This window comes from Triturus cristatus, chromosome 4_1, assembly GCF_964204655.1.
Source record: "Triturus cristatus chromosome 4_1, aTriCri1.1, whole genome shotgun sequence".
NCBI lineage: Eukaryota > Metazoa > Chordata > Amphibia > Caudata > Salamandridae > Triturus > Triturus cristatus.
The window spans coordinates 1,118,356,008-1,118,374,194 of NC_140585.1; positions in this window are offsets into that span (position 1 = coordinate 1,118,356,008).

Genomic DNA, 18,187 nt, shown 5'->3' on the forward strand with positions numbered 1-18,187 from the left:
TAACCCCCATGGGCAGGGGGCCATGGACTCCAGGTCACTGCTGACAAGCCAGCTAGAAGCCTTACTTTTGCATTACCCCCTACTGGACTCCATCATCCTTGGGGACTTTAATACTCACAACATAGGGGCTACCCAAAGCCATCTCCCCGGGGCAGCAAACGCTTTCAATGCTTTAATTAAATCATATAACTTGGCTACTGCTCACGTGGTCTACTTAAAAACTCATCCAATGGCCGCCATAGCCCCCACTTTCAACAATCAAACAACGATTGACTATATCATTTTAAGCGAAAATCTTCAACCTCTACTGTCAAATTACACAGTTCACCCATGCAACGAAAGCGATCACGCCGCCCTAACAATTACCCTGAACCTCACAATGGAAACCTGCCCTAGGACGAACTGCCTCGGGACTTCTACTGGTGAAGAACTGTACAACCTTCCGAGACGAATTAAATGGGGGCCTGTGCCGGCCACCAAGTTCGAGGTCTGGAAACAAGCATGGGAAGGTTGGCCATTAAGTCCCAATCCTGGGGGTGTTATAAAAGAATGGGACAGATTAGCTCCGGATATAGCCCTTGTGCTCCGCGACAACCCAGCAGGTCGTGTCCAATCGTATGTACCCCACAAACTAGGTACCAATACGGCAATTAAAGAAAGCGCCCGATCACTAGATAAAATGCGATTAAAAACAGCCGCAAAAAATCACTCAAAAACGGTGTGGGCTGCAAAGCGCGATCACTCAGATGCCCAATGGCTGCGGATTTTTGAACTGTTAAGACCTTGTAAAACCCAAGAGTTCTGGAGCTATTTAAACACCCTCGCTCAAGGTCATAACCACAGCGAAAACTCACTTGATGCATGTTCCTGGGTCAGCCACGTAGAGACATTATATCAAGACGACCAACATAGTCTCCACCCAAATTACGACCATGCTGGGATTGGCGAATTAGACTCTTCTGCCAAATTTAAAGTTGACCTTGAGACAGCTTTAGTCACCAGAATTCTAAAAAAAATCAGACACAACAGAGCCCCGGGTCCTAACGGCCTGCCTGGCTCCCTGTTCAGGGCAAATATAGAATTCTGGTCCGAGACTCTGACGCTTCTCTATGCAGAATGCCGGCTCCTGGGGGATGTGCCAGACTCCTGGAGAGGGTCGCTTCTTCATCCGATTCATAAGAAAGGTCCAAAATCCAACCCGAACAACTATCGCATGATTGCTCTCCTGGACATCGAGGGCAAGGCCTACGCCAGCTCCATCTTAGTAGAGTTAACCCACTGGGCAAGTTCCGAAGGTCTTTTACCATTCTTTCAAACAGGGTTCAGATCTGGGGCATCGACGATTGATAATATAATAGCCCTTTCTTATCTGGCCCACCAAGCAGTTATCCGCAAAAGTCTCTCTCTCTTCGCCTGCTTTATTGATTATTCAGCAGCGTTCGATGGTGTAGACCGAACAATTCTATGGAAGAAGCTGGCACTTTGGAACATCAACCCCGCGTTGTTGAAAGCAATACAATCATTATACCATAAAACTTGGGTCAGAATCAAACTCTCCAACACCGCAGCAACAGAGAAAATAAACACAGATCGGGGTCTAAAGCAAGGGTGCGTCCTTGCACCGCTCCTGTTCAATCTGTATACCGCTGACATGGGCCAAGCCTTGACAGGAGCAGCATTGGCTACGCCGAGGATCGGGGACACCAAGATACAGCTTATTCAATACGCCGACGACTTGGTACTTCTAGACCACACCAAAATAGGTCTACAAAAAGCTCTGTCGGCTTTGGCAATTTACAACGTGGCCCACAAGCTGGTGGCCAACCAATCTAAATCTAAAGTTGTCATCTTCGGCCATCACCCGAAAAAGAAATTAGCAAGATGGAGCCTCGGCCAGCTGACACTGGAAAGTGCACAAAAATACAACTACCTGGGCGTCTGGCTCACTGAATCAGGGCGTCCGTGTGCTCAATTGCACAAAATCCAAACGAAAGGGAAATGCATTACTTATGCTCTCTGTAAATTACAAGCTACTTTGCACAGCCCAACCACGACGGCCATCCGAAGAGTTTTACGCGCAAAACTAATGCCCGCCCTCACTTACGCCCAATTAGCATTCCCCGGAAAATTAATGAAAGAACTGGAAAAAATACATTGCAGTGCCCACAAAAGGTTGTTTCATCTACCTGCGTGCACCCGTAATACATTAGTGCGCCTAGAATTCTCCTTGAACCATCAAACGCTGGAAGAGATGGCCTTTCTGTGCAAATATTATTTTCTCACAACAGCGGCCCAAGTGAAATCTATGAAGGCGGTTTTAAAACATATTTTCTGCGAACCTGGGAATCCATGGTCAACTGCCCTTGCAGCCGGAGCAGACGAGCTCAAATTAGCCCTGGAGAACTGGAACCCCAAGATTATTAAGTACTCCGCCATCAAGTGCACACTTAAAAACAAGTTCGTATTCACTCTCGCGCCCTAGATCTGGAACTGTTGGACAAAAAAGGCCTGCACGAAAGCCAAACTCTGCCACAAAAAGGATTCAACTCTAAACACCACCTTACGCAGGCCGTGGGCAGAGCAGCCTTACTCAGGATCTTAGCATCCAGATTACACCCTCTGCCACTTCAAGAAATATACAACACTAAACTGAGAACATCGGTGAGCAAGGGCTGCCGGCTCTGCGATTACAAACACGAGTCCCTGGCCCATCTTTTACTTTGTTGCCCGGCCTTGCGTACAGCCCGCAGTCTCTATCTACGGCCAATTCTATTACAACTGGGCACCCGTACAGCCAAGGAGGCAATTCATCAATTGTACACATTGAATACAGTAAAACATATGGCCTCGTTTGGCAAATTCATCAAACAGACTCGATTACTGCTGATGACTCCATCACTTGGAGCCCCAGTCAACTGCAAGTCTGCTTGATATCCATGGACTTTCAATTATTGCCTTTTTTTAAATGCTGATATTTTCTGTTCTATGTTAAGGTTTTATGTTATGGTTTTAAGTAACCAGCAATAAATATATTCATTCATTCATTCATTCATTCATTCATATTGGAATCTTACAGGAAGAAGCTCACAGTTGTACTTTATTTATTAATTTAATATTAAATGATACAAACATAAAAATACTTGAAATAAAAAAGACTGTTGCATGAAAACGAGAAGTACAATTTGCTTTGCAATCAAACTATCACAACACGAGGTTGTTTATGTTCTATCTATTTAGGAAGGATTCATGCAATTTTCATTTTTGATGTATCAGTCACCAAACCTTCAATGCACAGGAACACACTAAACTGAGCCTTATCTACTCTGATGTTTAGCCAACAGCCTCACTCCACCTCACTGTGATGTTCACGTCTGCATACTAGATTATTGGCATGACCATTTGAACAACAAGAGGGTCATCCCTCCACGCCCTCCACATGCCTCCTCGGACGGAGTCTTCTTGTTTATTTTTTCTCCTCTAGTCTCCTTCCCACTTCCTTGTCACCAGCTTGACCTATGGTCTCAATTAGAGATTGGTCAATGGGGGCTCTGCTATGAATTGGCAGAACTCCTCACCCACCAAGGCTCCTCTGCCTCATTTACAGGTAGAGGAACTGCTGGTTTCCCGACTTAGAACTTCAGCTGGTTCTGCTGTTGGAAACCCTTGACCCAGCCTTCCACACGTCACCGGCTGCTGGGTCGCAGTGGTGGTAAATCTATCCTATTCAAGGCCAGTCTACTGTCAAAGACTTCCCTGTCCTGATCTGCATGTGGATGTTATCAGGGAAAACTAACAATGCTTCCAAGACCCGGGAATAAATCTCTCTGCACATCAAGTGACTGATTGTTTTTCTTTTGTTTTTATTAAGCAGATTCCCACTTTGGGACTTTGTGTGAGAAAACCAAAAAAGAATGAGGAGTCACCCAAAAACACGTGGCACTCGCTTGGCATTCAGCTCTGCATGCAGTGCATGCATACCAACAGAGGCTACACTTTATGCACAGAGATTCCAGCTAGGCAGGCAGGATCATCTAAATATGGTGGGCAGCCCTCGGCTGGTGAGGAGCTAACAGCCTGGCTGGCCCTCCACTAGAGACTAAATGATCACCTTAGTCGGTTTTAGTCATCTTGTTTACCTCCTCCCTTCATCTTACCGGACCTTCTTCAGACTGACGTTTCTCACCATGGATTCCTCCCTGCTCTCCCATAAACTATTACACCTGAAACGTCTATCACTTAGCCTTCATGCACTACACTTCCGCCATCTTTGCCGTTGTAAGCTCCCTCTTAATCTTATTCCCTTGGTTCTGAAGAATCTGCGATGTCATGTGCACACATGCACGATTCAGGGGTGCCTGTTGCACCCCTGAATCATGCATGTGTGCACATGTGGCGCACATACATGCCCTAAGGGCATGTATGTCTGCCACATGGCAATTTTAAAAAAGCACAAAATTGCTTTTGAAAAGGTATTCGGTATTTACCATCAACTTGTAGTTGGTGGTAAATAACGAATCCTTAAACCAAAAATGCACTTACTTGAGTGCTCCCTACATAGGATTTAAGGATTCGGTAATTTACCGATTCGGTATTTTACCAATTTCTTAAAATACCGATTCGGTAAATTACCGAATCCTTAAAACCTGCCTCCTACATTAGAAAGGGCTAAATACCGGTCGGTAACGGGAAAATTACCGATTGTCGGCCGTTCCCGACCGGTATTTAGCTATCTACATATGGTCCTAAGTACTTAAAACTCATCCACACATTTTACCCCTTACCACTTTGATATGTCACCAGCCGCCACTGAATCCTGCTGCTCTCACTTGGGTAGTAAAATACCTCTATAATTGGACTTCAGAGGTCCCTCGCAACCCAGGGCACCATGCCACAGCACCTACCTCTCTCCACTTTCAAGCCCTTTGGGTCTGCCCTGTTTTTAGCTGGCTCTTTTCTCTTGAGTCAAATGTCCTCTGGGTACAGGCGTAATCAATTCTCATCCACCATTTCTTCTCCTGCTTGCGGTTCTCAAGAATAAAGCTTGAGGTTCTGTTCTCTCTCTATACATCTTCTTTGGGTGCATTCGTTGCTTTTGTGGCTTTCGAAACAATCTCCTTCCCTCCCAATCACAAGATGTGTTCTTATCTTCCAATAACAATGCCATCAACACCTGCGCACCGATCATCTTTCGGCCCTCCTTGCTAAAATGCATCGGCTTCCTCTCTATCAACCAATCTAAAACTTACATTATTTTCATTCCTGCTTCCACTGGCCCCTTCTTCCTTATTCCCTCTACTATCTCTTCCTTAACTCCTTTTCCTCTTTCTGCCTGTAATATGGTTGTCATCTTTGATCCCTCTCTTGCCTTCACTCCTCGCATCCACATCTTTGTTGGCTCCATAAATGCTAACATTTCAATCAACTTGTTTCTATCCACCTTGCACACTCATTGACCATGCTTTCATCCTTTCATGCCTTGACCTTCGTAACTACCTCCTCGTTGCCACAACCTTTGTCTTTATTACTCATTCAAACAAAATTCGAATACACAATTTACATGCAACCTTAGCAATGTACCCTCTAATCAGATTTTCTTCACCAACTACTCTCTCTACCTAGGGTCTCAAAGCATTTACTTCAAATATCTTAACATCACTCACTAGCTTATCAAGTGCATTGCTCCATCCAAACTTGCGTGTACCCCTCTCTGCTCTGCTTCTACTTTCTCACCCCGACACCCTGAGCCTCCTAATGTTTCTTCTCTTCCAGTTTTTCACTTTATTTTCATGCATTTCTATATTTTTGTAAAAATGTATATATTTAATAAAAGAGCTTTGTGCTAAAATAGAGTTGTAAAAAAATGATAGGTGGAATGCTTGAATGAATTTCAGCCACTGGTAATCACTCTGGGCCACATTCCAGTCCATTGTTGTTCAGTTTCTCTGGGCCGCTGCGCAGAGGGGCCAAACATATGCAAATCCGTCTTGGCTCCTCCCAAGGGATGGTCCATGGAGGACTGCCAGGCCAGATCCCTTCTGTGTGGCAACAGAAGCAGCCACAGACCGGGCTTGGCCTTGTTGGACCTTATGAGTGAGGTGCAGCTTCAAGCCTATGACGTAGGTGGCCTCCTGCCCTACCTGTGGTTATACCTCTCTTCTTGGGGATACCCAGACAGTACAAACAGAGATGCTAATCTGGTAGTCACTCGGAACGGATTCCAGTCTGTCGTCTGGATTGACACAGTGAGCAGAAAAAAGTTGACAGTTTTTTTGGTTGACTCACAATGTAACATAAACATAAGCTGCAGAAACTACAGAGCAAAGTATTGATTTTAGTGTGTTGTTTAAGGGCATGTACCGATTGTTTTAAACCTCTTTTCTTGCCCCACAAATGGATTGATTCCTACAGCAATATTCACACTGCGTCTACATGGCTGCTGAGAGAGCCCTGTCAGAGTTCAGTCAGTGACAAGGCCTAGCCAAGGCAGGGTGTCAGTCAGTACATTTCATCCGGATGAGGGCAGGTAAATTCAAACTAACTAGAATGTTCCATCCTCTAGTCACTATGCAACCCGTCTAGGTTTGGGGCTGTTGCTTTACTGACACCCTCCAGCTGAACATCCTAGCCCGATAACATCAGGACATACTCCCCTGTTCCATATTGACATCTGACCTCAAGGCCCACCTTTTGTGCCCGGTTGCAAGCAAAGGAGTCAGCATGCAACAGAGTTTATTTCCTGCGTCATCACCTGCGGAAGGTGAACCCTGATGATGTGACTTCTTCACTCATGGTCAGTGGCTGGCCACATCTCCTCTAAGTAAAACCTTTTCTGTTGCCAGTGAGATAACTTGAGACCGACTACCTGGTTCTCTCAGACATTAGAGTAACTCCCACGCTGTCTCAGCTTCACGGCAGCAGCCCTTGCTGCCTTCAAAGATATCTTCCTGAGGACTCTCAAAATCTGGCTTGATTTCAACGCGGTTGTCTGCAATAATGCAACAAAAGGCAACGTAATCCTCCCCAGCAGGCGTCTGTGTGCATGTTTATCCATCTGATCCTGACTGTAAACCATCCTCACTGCTGGAGAAAGTTAATCGCCTTTTGTGCCATCTCTCTTCCAAACCACACAGTGCCAGGCCCTTTCCCGCCCAGGGAGTTGGCAAAGGTAAGTTTGATGGTCTAGGGTTTGTCATTTTGCTGAGCCTTTCCCTCTGATGCGCATGAACTGCTTGTCACCTGACTTGTATGATAACCTTGGCGAGGATCTGAAGTGCATGAGCTGAGAGGCAGCACACCGCATTGTGGCAGTGTGCTTGGTTGGAAGTGTGTTGAATTGTAGTGTATTTATGGTATTGTGTGTGAGTGCCCACAGAAGTGCTCTTATCCCGCCTTAGGTCAGCGAGTGAGTGTTAGAAAGTAGTCCCTCTGTGAATTGATTGTTGAGAATGTTTGAGCAGGTTTCCGCACAGTCCACCAATGAGCGACAGAGAAGGGGCTAACAACACGTCCTGGATGGTGGCAGAAGTGGCAGGTGCTCTAAAATAATGCCCAGCGCAACAGATGACTGACCCACTGACATGACCTGTACACAGTAATGTTGTAACTGACCTCCAGAGACCAAACAGGAGTGAATAGGAGTAACCCACAGTTACTCGCTGGAAATGCTGGCTGTGATCAATGTTTTTTAGGAAGTGCCCAGAAACAACAGCAGCGAGACCCCTGGGTTGCACTGGTTCTAGGAGGACAGAGTGAAGCTCTGTTGGGTCCACCAAGGAGCAATAGGACAGTGACCATGGGCAGGAACGTGATGCAGAAAGTCAAGGAGATACCCTATCAGGTCCAACCACAAGTGACCAGAGGGGCCGCCCACATCTTGCTGCCAGGGCCGCAGCACCTGATCCGACATCCATACCCCATAGACGGACTAGTCCAAGCAAGGCAAATAAATGTGGTAACTATGGGATCAAGAGGGCTACAGCCCAATGCCCAACCACCTCAAATAACAGCGGTGACAACTTAGTAGTGTCAGGTAGATTTTAGACTGAGTGTGATAAGGTACATTCAGGAGTGACAGAGGAGCAGCCCCCGGGCATGCAGCGGACAAAGGGAGCCAGCATGACTGCATTACAGAGACCACCTAACTATGGCAGAGGAGTAATGCATAGCAAGCACAGGTTAAGTGGAACCAATATATATGCCCTATAGGGCCCATCGAGGTGTGACAGATGAGGCCCACCCCATCAACTGGTTACTGGCACCTAAGGCAGCGCACTGCATGATCAACCCAGCAGGAACATGGGTGGCCCACAGCATGCACTCTTACAGACAGCTGGAATAAAGGTTTTTAGGGTATATTCAAGAATGGGAGTGAAGGACCAGCCAACAGCATGCATTAGACCCATTCTGCCAGGATTAATGCTCTATAGGACCTACCCAGGAGGGGATAGAGAGAAGCAGCTCATGGCATGCATGGGTGACAATCACCCAAGGTAAATATCCTATGTGAGTTGCTCATATATGATTCTAAAGAGTGTCATTGCCTAAAGATGATGGAGAGTAGAGGTTCTTAATCTGTGATCTTGGGACCAGAAGGGGATCGCAACACTTACTCAGGGAGTCTGCGACTGCTTAGAAAATTAAATCATATGAACAGATTAATAAAGTGTAGATAATTAAAGAAGCCAAATGTAAAAAGTACAATTTAAACCGTTCTGTAAATGTAAAAGAATTTGAAATTGGAGGCTAAAAATAAAACTGGTCTCCTCAGATTGATTTGTGGGGCCAGTGTGATTGCATCAAATAGAATATACTATGGACATTGAGTGGCCTCAATTAAACTTAAAAAAGCTCTAACATTCTCTTTAAAATCAAAATGTTAATTTTTTTATGTTTGTTTGTAATTTAAATGAAATATTTAATCATTTGCGTATTTTTTTGATGAATGCTTGTTTCTGTATTTTTGTGCATTGTGTTACAATTCAAATTAGGTTGGGGTCTCCAGCTTTCAGTAATGACCCAGTGCAGGGGTGAGGGGTTCCCCTGATTCCAATATTTGTTCAGTGGGGGCCCGGATCCCAGTAATGATTAATGTTGGGGTCAACAGCAGTCAAACACTGATGTTGACTAGAGCAACACCATTCTTCTAGTGGCTTGGCGGTGTGGCCAGAATTGAAACAGGAACCCCCCAGTCCCTGAGAAAGAGGTTCCCAAGGGACAGCTCTTTCTTTGCTCTCACTCTGTCTCCCTGCTACAAGTGCTCCAAATGTGCATTCACCAGTTGCACATAGAGCCGCACATCTTTCTGCCATTGCAAACAAAATGTCATTTTTAACCTCGTTGTGTTGTCCCAGTCACCGTCGGTCTTCTTCACCACATCTTTCTGTAACTAAATACATGTACCATGTGAATATCCTTCATTGATAAATTAATACACACGTGCAACAGCCCATTTGGGGCATTAACTCCTAATAAGGCTATTGTTCTGCATACACCCGGTTTACACTGATAATGAAGGGTACTGCCACGCACCCAGTTTACATCTGAACCGGAGGCGGTAGTCCACACCCCCAGTTTACACATAAAATTGAGAGGTACCGTACACGCCTACTTTACATAAAAACACGAGGGGGGCTGGAGGTCTTGCGTCTGTTCAATGTGGCGTCACACTTCCACCCACACTCCAAGACCATGGCAGGTGCTATCTTATGCACCCATCTGCACTACATAAGCTACACACTGCAGCTCTGTCGATAGTGCGTACCTGGTCCTTACTCTAGGGTGTAGCAGCCTTTCCCCACATCACTCCAATATCATTAAATCACACCCATGCAAACCACACACGGTTTGTGGCCGCTCGCCCAAAAGTTTTATCACGATGAAATGTTAAATAGTTCCTTATCATTGTGTGATCAGATCTGCACATGCTTGGACTTGCCTGACCTCACCTAGCATTTACTTCATTTGTAAACTCGTAATTGTATTTCTACAGGCGGTTACCTTGGCTTGGACTGTTTCATTCCGGTTACTGTTTCCTGAGATTGCGTGCGTACGGCAGTATATCATAGTGTTTACCCTGTCACACCGCACCACCCCGCTAAAGAAACAATTGGAACATTCTTCGTAGCTGGAGCGCGAGGCGAGTATTCTGTGGCTATGTGCAAACTTTCCTTTTTCGTTGTCTGTGCTTGCTTTTAGATAAAGCAATGTTTTTTTAATGCAGTCCGTTTTACTTAAAAGAAAACAAAATGCTGAAAAAGTTTGCTTTTAAGTAGACAGTAGTCCGTGTCACCACTGCCTTTTCTTCCAAAACGTTTTTATAACTATTCACAAAGGCGAAGGGGTCCCTTGGGGACCCTTTCCCATTTGGAAATAGGTTACCACCCAGTTGAAGTAGGCGGTAGAATGTGAATGTTTTGCGACCGCATTTCGGTCGTAAAACATTCACACATACCACTGCGAGTCGTTATGAAGAAGGGACGCCCTTAACATACCCCTTCTTAAAACTGAATCACTAACCCATTTTGCAATTCGGTAAAGTTACGGAATCGCAAAATAGGGTTTTGTAGATTCAAAAAAGCTTTTTTGCGGTCACCGTTTGCAAGCTCGAAAAAGCTATGTAAATCTGGCCCCATTTTCTCCAAGCCTCTTTTAAGTCTCCTCTTCTCATCCTGTAATACGAAGGTCTCTAGATTATTACAGACCTGGGACACACCTCAGCACACAGGAAAAGAAGACAAAACAATCCTGCCTCTGGATAAGCAGACAGGTCATAGAGTCAGACTTTCAAGAGTCCTAGAGAATTATGATCCATGTTGTACTCACAGTAAAGCAGCGACCTTCTCAGGCCATTCAGTCATTCTGCACTGGTGCATTTTGTGTAAGGTCACAGGTAGTGTCAGAAGTGGGATTTAGGGTACAGAGAGCCAAGATGCAATCCCTGGTGGAGCAACTCCTTTAAGTACCTGTGTAGGGCCAGTGCCTGTTACAAGGTCAGGCTAGACCAGCCTGCGAACGTAGGCAAAAGGCCTACGAGTCAAGCCCAGCCATGCAAGGAGATGTTTTGAAGAAGGTAGTGAAACCATTTTCCAAGCCCGGGTGTGATTCCAGGTATCTACCTATCATTTGAAGAAATACCAAGAAGGGGAGGACCCCAAGGTCTTTTTTGCCATCTTTGAGCGAGTAGCCACATGCAACGGGTTGCCACAAGATCAGTGGTCCCATTATATTGCCCTTTGCCTGTGAGGAAACTGGAGGCGTCCATCCAGTCTCTAAAATCAGGAATCAAAAAGTGCCTTAAGGTAAAGGTTACTACACGTCCCAGAACATTACCATAAAAGGTTTGTGGGGAGAATATAATATTGCAACACTTCCAGAGCATTATACTATATAATAAAAAGGATGCCTGTAGCCGCTGCTTTTCACCAATTAGGGAAATTATAAGGTCTACTAATTTAGCGCAGTTTTCTGAATCCCTTCCATTGAAACTACAATTGAGGACAAGAAAGAACCATGGAAGAAGACATCTTCCTTTAAATATCTAGGCATGTGCATGAGCTGCGACCCCGAAGAAGTGAAGCGAGAAAACGTAGTGCCCCCTGCAGGCCAAGTTGGAAACATCAGTAGAGCGAGGCCAGTTCTAAGCCATCTCATTGATGGGATATATACCCACATCTAAAATGATAATGACCACGTGTACCATATATGCTACAAAACATGCCAATGATAATCCCGGAATCAATGTGTTACTGGTTTGGATGCGTTGCTGCAGCGACAAAAAATGCAAGAATTGAGCGTAAATATTCAAATTTTAATAAATAATGTTGTACTGTGGTTCTCTTCTCAGGTGAACCCCGATATATGGTAACCTCTTGAATAGCACAAGTAGGACTGATGGATACCACTGCTGACAAATGCTAAAATGGCTAAGTTTAGCTGAATTTAGCAGCTGCTGGGCTCTGGTAGTTACTGTTTTCTCCAGTTTGCTAAAACAAGGTCAGGCATTAGAAAAGCATTGCACAGCTTCTCGAATAGGCTAGATACCCACCCGTTAAATCTGAAAACCCCAGAATTGGAAGCTATGGACCAGCTAATGACGGCGCTATGTCAAATGTGTGTGCCCTTAAAGTCCCATAAGATGATCCACGCCGAAGCGGCATGGAAAGCTGCCACACTTGGTGGACATTTGGAGTGATAAACCAATTCAGAGACAAAGTGATCCAAAAATTAAACAAGATAACAGGATGAAGATTGAGGATTCACAAATATGGCAGTTGGAGGTACCAACGATTAAGAAATGGAAACAGAAAACTAAGTTCATCGCACTAGGTCAGGCTCTATCCAAGAGGCGTATTGCATGCATTAGAATCAGTCCACAGGACACTCCTCTGGACGCTGGATTTCAGACATTAAGAAATGACACTGCGCAGAGAGTGAGGCACTAAAACTAACGCAAAAAGTGCAGTGAGGTGCTGGGGGGATGTAGGCAGGGACACAGTCTTAATGACTGGTGTACCATTGCTTAATTTGAGTCAGTGGTTGCTGGTGAGGCGCACCTGCACTCATTTATGGAGACCAGTACATATTTTACCTTTTTGGACATTGACTCAGAGAAACAACGGGAGAAACACACAAGGAGGAAAGAAAGGGAAAAAAATGTCACATGGGAAGAAAACAGGAACCGGCAAAAGTGAGATAATGGGGCAGGAAATGTTTGGTGGTAGGTGAAAGAGGTGTAAAATCAGTGCTGGAATTGGAATACATTTACTCAGGAAACCCATAAATTAGGAGTCAAGGTGATCCAGCGGCGCACCAACAACAGATACTCCAATACCATATACTCACCTGGGCCCATAAACACACACACTCAATTGGGTAACCGCTGGAATCAAAGTTTATGTTTTCTAAAATCAAGATTAGTTACCTTTATTCCTAACTAACCTTTCACTGATCAAAAAGTTCTTTCCTCTGGTCGATGGACCATTAGTTGAACTAGTTGATGGTGAAATGACATAGATTAACCCTCCTCTATTATAATGAAATAACCACAGACTCGGGAAAAGTTTAAATCTTTGTCTAAATTAATTTAATGTGAACCATTTCGAAAATACAGTGCAATCACCGTCACTCATAGGAAGGAAGTTTCAATTTATCAATCATCAACACATACTTCACATTTGCAATGACTTATACTCAGAAAGGAGAGACAGAGAGAAAAGAACATCAGCTAATACACAGAATTATAGTTACCAAGGATGGTGTGACGACCAACCCCCTGGCCAAAGGGCTGGTAAGGGTCCCCTGGGATAGATCAGGCGACAAAGGCTTCAGGACAGGAATCGGGACGGGTCACGTCGTACCCCTCTCTGACACCCTCTTCCTCCTCGATATTCTTCTGCGATCTTCTTTCTAATCTAATTTAGGATATCAGGCTCAGCATTCAATTTTTCATAAGCATCTCTCGCTACTCCGAGAGCATCCACAGCTCACAGCATCACAGCATCGACGTCTCTCTAACTAACTAAAAACTACCTCAGTTATACCTTTTACTTTCAGTGTTCCACCCACTAAAGTTGCAATATCGTAATAATACTAATTCTGATTGGACAGGCAAGGGGGAAGATCATCACACCATGCTTATATGTCATCTTAGTCTATAAACCCATTGTTCATAAATCCAAGCCCTCAATTTTTATTCAAAAACTTTATTCCCACCCGTATTCACATCTTATTAGAAACAATTGTTTTTATTTGCCGTGAAAATCCATTCATCCAGAGGTCTTCAGTGCTTGTTCCCAGGGTATGTAACTTTCATGTCCTTGGACCGCATTCAAGTGCATTGTCATTCTTCCGGCTCACTTTCAACAGGCATGCGCGGGGTCACATGTTTAACAAACTCTGGACACACACGAGAGGCCCAAATGCGCACTAATAAGAAAGTCAAAAAGACAAATGTTACTTTCAGAAATAAATGGTTTCACTGTATACCACCGATTTCTACTCTAACCCCCTTTACTTATTAATACTTTCCCGCATTAGTATAATAGCTCGATTTAGTTTCAGCTATGCAGATGCCATGCACGCGAGTCGTTAAGACTCCATGTTAGTATCTTCTGCTCATGCGCAAGAATTTCCCTCCAAGCGACAGCTCGTCATACTGCGTAGATGCAGTTGACACATGTGCAATAAAGATTTCCCGTTTGCAGCCATTTTAGTAATTCGTTCGAGTTACTTATGTTAGTAAACACCTAGACAAGCTTCTCTAACCCTCAATTTGATGTTTTGCGCATTAGTTTTACACAATACGTAATTAATATCATGTTAGAAAGTTAAAGAAGAGGATTGCTTCCGAGCACGTCTCTTTACTACGAGTCCTTGCTCCATCAAAGGTGTGGCAGAGGAAACCGGGTGGAGTCACTGGTGTGGACATTGAAAAGCAGAGTCTGACAGTCAACTGATACATTTTTTTTAAATTTAAAATCTGCTTCAAACAAATTGTAAACAGGATATATGTTACAGTAAGTCTGTAATAGATTTCTTAATTGGTCACTAAGAGGCTGCATTTTAAAATATCTTGTAGGGTTAAAACTCCTACTGCAGAGATCATTGCGTGCACAGCAATTTTGACGGGATTATAATAGCGGTAAAATAACTCTAGTAGTTAACACAGTTTTTTTGTATTCCTCATATACCAATATGAGCATTCTAGATGGAGAATCCGGCCCACTCTCCTCTTCCCATGATGTTCCGACTCTGTTGTTTAGACCTGAGGAGAGATGGGAGGGAAAAATCCGTCTAGTAGCAACTGTTTTCTTACTCCACTGCATTCCATTCAATCTACATGGCCCTTCAAAGGTTTGGAGACAAAGAACCAACAGGGCCCAGGTGAAATCATTGGAATACTCTCATCTGTTCCGCCATGCCACAAGGGCCGCCAGATCCTACCAAAGCTTGTACTATCACAGGCCATATCAGATTCACTTATGTGTATGAGATGTTTCAGACACTCTGAGAAATTAGGGGCATTCTCATTTTTCCAGGCCCTACATATTTGTCGCCTTGCCAGGATGATAACATAAAAAATAAATTTGGACGCCATATCGTTAAGATGGAGATCTATAGTTAATCCAAACAAAATCATCCCGGTAGTAACCACTAATTGTGTATCTAGTACCTCAGCCAGAAAATCTTGTATTTTAAACCAATAATTTTTTAACATTGGGCATTCTACAAACATGTGCAGATCATCGGCGGCCAGCAATTTGCATCTCGGACAATGGTGTTCTAGACTTGTGATTTTTACTAATTTTTTTGGTGATATATACACTCTGTACATTGGGAAGAGGTGATTTCTTTTGAGAGGGGCAGACTTAACCACTGTATGGAGCATAGTAAAGGTGTCCACCCACAGTTCCTTTAAATTGTTAAAGTCCGGATCAATAACATTACCCCACAGCCTTTGGAGTTCAGATTCTGTCACTCCCTCTACCTCAATCAAGGCCCAATACCAAAATGATAGCTCTTTTTTCCATCTGCCCTGTCTACTTACTAGATCGAACTTCAGATTGGAAATATTAGGATCCCATGATATGGTAGCCCACCATCCTGAGAGCTGGTAATACTTAAATCTAGTAAGTGTTCCACCAGTCAGACTAGAAAGGGATTCCCAACCTAAAAGTGCGGAATCCTTTTGCAAATCGCTCCAATGTGTTAATCCTACTAATTTAAGGGGGCGTGAAAGCTGATCCTTAATGCAATCTGGTGTCCCCGGGGAATCCCATATAGGGGCCATGGGGGCGTAGTAGGGAATTCCCAGCCTTTTCCTAATATACATCCAATTTTTCAGGGCCGTGCCTAAAATTTTTAATCTCACCCTTTTGTAGTACTTAGAATCACCGTATTTAAACAAAAAGTATTCCTGCCCTTGTGGTATACCATGGAGAAGTGCCTGGAACAGTAGACCTAAGGAGGATGCGTCCGTCTTATCTGCCAAGAGTCTAAAGTTTTTGAAATTTTTGAGTGGCAATATATAAATAAGTCCGGTAAGGCTAACCCTCCAGTTTTCAGATTTCTCCTCATTTTCTTCCAGGAAATTCTCGATGTCTTTGTATTCCATATAAAAGAACCAATTTTCCCCTGAACTTTGGCTATATCAGATGGACTGAACATTAGTGGAATAGAATTAAATAAGAAAGTAATTTTAGGTAGAATAATCATCTTAATTAAATTCACTCTCCCAAAGATGTTCAACGGGAGGCCTGACCAGCGTTGCAGACAGCTACACACATCCTTATAGACTCTATTTAGGTTTACTTTGGGTATCTCTGAGATATCCTGAGCCAAATGTATTCCAAGGTACCTCATGCGTAATTTTACCCCCGGAGCTGCCACCTCCTGATTCCATTTCATGATCTCAGTTTTTTCCTTATTTATCTTGTAACCTGATATTTTCCCAAAAGACTCTGCCTGATCGAATAACCTGGGAATAGCTTCTTCTGAATTAGAGGTGAACATTAAGAGATCATCAGCATATAAAGCAAATTTTAAAATAAGATCTGCTATGTTAAAGGATTTATTGACAGGGTCTGATCTTAACTGGCAAACCAAAGGTTCAATATATAAATTGAACAATAGCGAGGAAAGAGGACACCCCTGCCTTGTTCCACGCGAAATATGGACCCAGTCTGTAAGGAGACCATTTATCAGAATTTTTGCCCTAGGAGTGGAATAAAGTAATCTAATTGATGTTATAACATTTTCTGGGATTCCAAAACAAGACAGTGCCAACCATAGATATATCCAATTGACTTGGTCGAAGGCCTTAGCTGCATCGATGGCTACAATAGTCAAAGGAAGTTTTTTATCGATAGCAACATCTATGGCAGCAATAGCCTGAAAAGTTAATTCATTTAACTGCCTACCTGGAATAAAGCCTCTTTGGTCTCTGTGTACTATAGGTTTTATAACTTTTGCCAATCTCGCCGCCAGAACTCCAGCAAAGATCTTGTAGTCTGTGTTCAGCAGTGAGATTGGCCTATAAGACTCGATTGCTACGGGGTCCTTATCCGGTTTCAGGATCAGGGTAACTGTGGCTTCTGACCAAGTTTGTGGAGTTGTCTCGCCTGACATGTGTATCTTATTAAACAAAGTCGTAAGAACGGGGGCAACTTTATCTAGGCCGATTTGGTAGATCTCTGCAGGGAGTCCATCTGGACCAGCTGCCTTCCCTTTTGCCATTTTTTTTATCTGGTTATGGACTTCGCCCTCTTGTATTTCAGAGCTCAGGTAGTCTCTATCTGCCTCGAGCTGCTTTAACCATTCTTCTGCGCCTTGAATTGGAGGACCTATCTCTTCTGCATAGAGATCCTGCATGAATCGTTTTGCCTCCCCAGAGATCAGGGCATTGTCATGGGAAATGGCCCCTGTGTCACGTATAGTTAAACCCTTGATCAGATTTCTGGCCCTATCCGACCTAACCTTCCAGGCAAGTAGTCGTCCACATTTCTCCCCGTAGGAAAAGTTTTGCAGTTTACTTGCATCCCATCTATCTTTGACTATTTTATCAATATTGGCCTGATATTCGACTCTCAAGGAATCCAGCTCATTCTGTATAGTGGGTAGATTAGCCTGCTGATCTAACGAGGCCTTCTGCAGCTGTTGTTCTTTCTGTTTTATTTTAGTGAGGCGGTCTTCTTCCTCTCTTCTTCTCGCTTTATTTCTCCTGATCATTAAAGTGGTTAAATGCCCTCTCAGACAGGCCTTAAAGGCCTCCCATACCGTTTGATCCGTCGCAGTACCACTATTTATCCTGAAGAACTCATCTACCTCAGCCCCTAGGTCCACTTTCACTTCCTCTTTTAAGAGTATTGATCTATCCAGAGTCCACCATCTTGATTGATCGCCTTGCTTAAACTTGATCTTTAATTCCACTATAGAATGGTCCGAAAGTATGGCTGGGATATAGGATACGGTTTCCACCCCAGGAAGTAGTGTTTGGTCTAAAAGAAAAAAGTCTATTCTAGAATGATTTTTATAGCTGCGACTATAGAAAGAATAATCTCTGCCGCTGCCATTTCTAACCCTCCAGATGTCAAGCAAGTTAAAATCTTTCATGATATTTTTGAGCTCAATTTGTGATTTACGTGGAGGGATACATTTGGCCCTGGAAGTACGATCCAAAGTTTCATTAAAG